The sequence below is a fragment of the Lathyrus oleraceus genome, chromosome 7, assembly GCF_024323335.1.
Source record: "Lathyrus oleraceus cultivar Zhongwan6 chromosome 7, CAAS_Psat_ZW6_1.0, whole genome shotgun sequence".
NCBI lineage: Eukaryota > Viridiplantae > Streptophyta > Magnoliopsida > Fabales > Fabaceae > Lathyrus > Lathyrus oleraceus.
In genome coordinates, this window is record NC_066585.1 from 85,247,941 (window position 1) to 85,250,655 (window position 2,715).

General features: G+C 40.2%; 1 non-coding gene across 1 annotated transcript; it reads left to right on the plus strand.

Moving 5' to 3' along the window:
- Positions 1 to 2,391: 2,391 nt before the first annotated feature.
- Positions 2,392 to 2,498, plus strand: LOC127109874 (small nucleolar RNA R71). Its single transcript, XR_007797122.1, has one exon. It is a non-coding gene; the product is annotated as a small nucleolar RNA R71 (small nucleolar RNA).
- Positions 2,499 to 2,715: the final 217 nt, after the last annotated feature.

Here is a 2,715-nt window from a genome sequence, read left to right on the forward strand (position 1 = left end):
TATCCATCTAGATAACAAAAGTAAGAGTGTCTGGCTAGACGCTCCAACATCTGGTCTATAAATGGTAAATGGAAATGATCCTTCCTAGTTGCTTTATTTAATTTTCTATAATCTGTACACATCTGCCATCCTCCTTCTAATCGTTTTTCTACATGTTCGCCTTTATCGTTTTGCACGACTGTGATGCCTCCCTTTTTAGGTACTACATGCACAGGGCTCACCCACTTACTATCCGAGATCTGGTAGATTATACTTGCCTCAAGTAACTTAAGAACTTCCTTTTTAACAACACCACTCATTATAGGGTTTATTCTTCTCTGATGTTCTCTAGAGGGTTTCGAATCTTCTTCGAGCGAAATCCGATGCATGCATACGGATGGGCTTATACCTTTCAGGTCAGAGATATTATATCCTAAGCCTGAGGGATATCTTCGTAAAACGTCTAAAAGTCAGTTTGTTTCCTCTTGGCTCAAGGTAGCACTGACTATAACTGGACGGTTCATCTTTTCATCGAGGAACTCATATCTCAGGTTCTTAGGCAGTTCCTTAAGTTCTAAGGTTGGTTTCTTAGGGCATGGCATATGATCTGGAGTAAGGGATAAACATTCGTAAAGGTTATCATCGATGTAGGGTTTCTTAAAGTCATCATCTTCCCTTATGAGAGTTGATGGTAACTTAATTGTTTTTATAATTTCTTCTTGTTCTAATTCTCTAACACATTCATCAATGATATCTAAGGCATAACACGAATCTCCCATCACAGGTGCCATAAGAAATTTCGAAAGTATAAAATCTATTTTCTCGTCACCTACCTCAAATGTCAACTTTCCTTTCTTGACATCTATTATGGCTCCTGCAGTCGATAAGAATGGTCTACCTAGAAGAATTGGTATATCATTGTCCTCTTTGATGTCCATGACGACAAAATCAGTAGGGATAAATAGTTGACCTATCCTAACAGGGACATCTTCTAAAATGCCTATCGGATATTTAACAGATCTATCGGCTAACTGAAGTGACATCTTAGTGGGTTGTAATTCTCCTAAGTTTAACCTCTCACAAACCGCTAAAGGCATTAAGCTCACACTAGCTCCTAAGTCTAGAAAAGCTTTATCGATGACATGATTACCCAAAAGACAAGGAATGGATAAATTTCCAGGGTCTTTATCTTTCTTTGCTAATTTGTCCTCGGAAATAGCATTACATTCCAAAGGCTTCGGATCGTCAAGTCTACGTTTGTTGGTAAGGATGTCTTTGAGAAACTTTGCATAAGAAGGTATTTGGGTGATGGCTTTTGTGAAAGGGATTTCTACATGAAGTTTTTCTATAACTTTAATAAATTTTTGATACTGTTTATTGATCTGGGTTTGTTTGAGTCTTTGCGGATATGGTATAGGTGGTTTATATGGCGGAGGTGATACGTAAGTTTTGTCTTTAGGTTCTTCTCCTTTTTCTCGACCTTCCTGGTTTTCAGATTCCTCTGGTTCCTTTACTTCGTCCGGGGGCTTGGTATATTCCTTAGAAGTTTCGGGTTCACTCAATCTAGAGTTTGGTGGCTCATCATAAGCGTTCCCACTTTGTAGGGTAATGACATTGGCTTGTCCTCTCGGATTTTGTTGAGGTTGTCCAGGGAATTGTCCTCCAGGTATAGTCTGAGGGGCTTGGCTTAAAGCTACCTGAGAGATCTGGGTTTCAAGCATCTTGGTATGAGTAACTATTTGGTCAACCTTGGTTCCTAACTGAGTAATCAATTTGTTAACATGAATGTTTTGGTTCATGAACTCCTTGTTTTGTTGGGTTTGAGCGGTGATAAAATTTTCCATAATTTTCTCAAGGCTCGGCTTTGGTGGTACAGGTTGCATATGTTGATTTGATCTAGGGGCTTGATAACTAGATCTCGGAGGTGCATTATTTTGGATTGGGTTATTGTTTTTATAGGAGAAGTTCGGGTGATTCATCCATCTAGGGTTATAGGTATTCGAGTATGGGTTCCCTTGAGTGTAGTTCACTTGCTCAGAGTGGGTTTCGTTTAATAGACTGCATTCTGCAGATTGGTGTCCTTTGGTTCCACATATCTCACAATCCGATGAAACTGCGACTACAGTATTCAGGTTTATGCACATATGCTCGACCTTAAGGGATAATGCGTCCATTTTAGCTTGCATCAAGTCTATAGAGCTTAGTTCATGCACTCCTCCTTGGGCTTCCTTCTTCTCAACTGTCGCTCGTTCGACTCCCCATGATTGATGGTTTTGAGCCATATCTTCGATGAGGGCACTAGCTTCAGGATAAGGTTTGTTCATCAGAGCACCGCCTGCGGAAGCGTCGATGGTCATCTTTGTGTTATAGTGAAGTCCATTATAGAAGGTTTGAATGATTAACCAATTTTCTAAACCATGATGTGGGCATGCTCGTAATAACTCTTTATATCTCTCTCAAGCTTCGAACAACGATTCTCCTTGGTTTTGGGTAAATCTAGTTATATGGTTTCGGAGAACGGCGGACTTACTCGGGGGAAAATATCTAGCAAGTGTCGCAGCCTAAAAAATATAGCGTGCGAAAAAACAACCGGCGAAAAAAGAAATGACAGAAGAGTCGCCACCGTGCGTAATTTATCCTAAAGGAGGGAAAGAAAACGCTCGAAGTAAACTTGAAGAAAAGAAAGGAAAAGACAAGGTCTCGCAACCAAATCTTGGGTTCGGGAGTCGATTATGC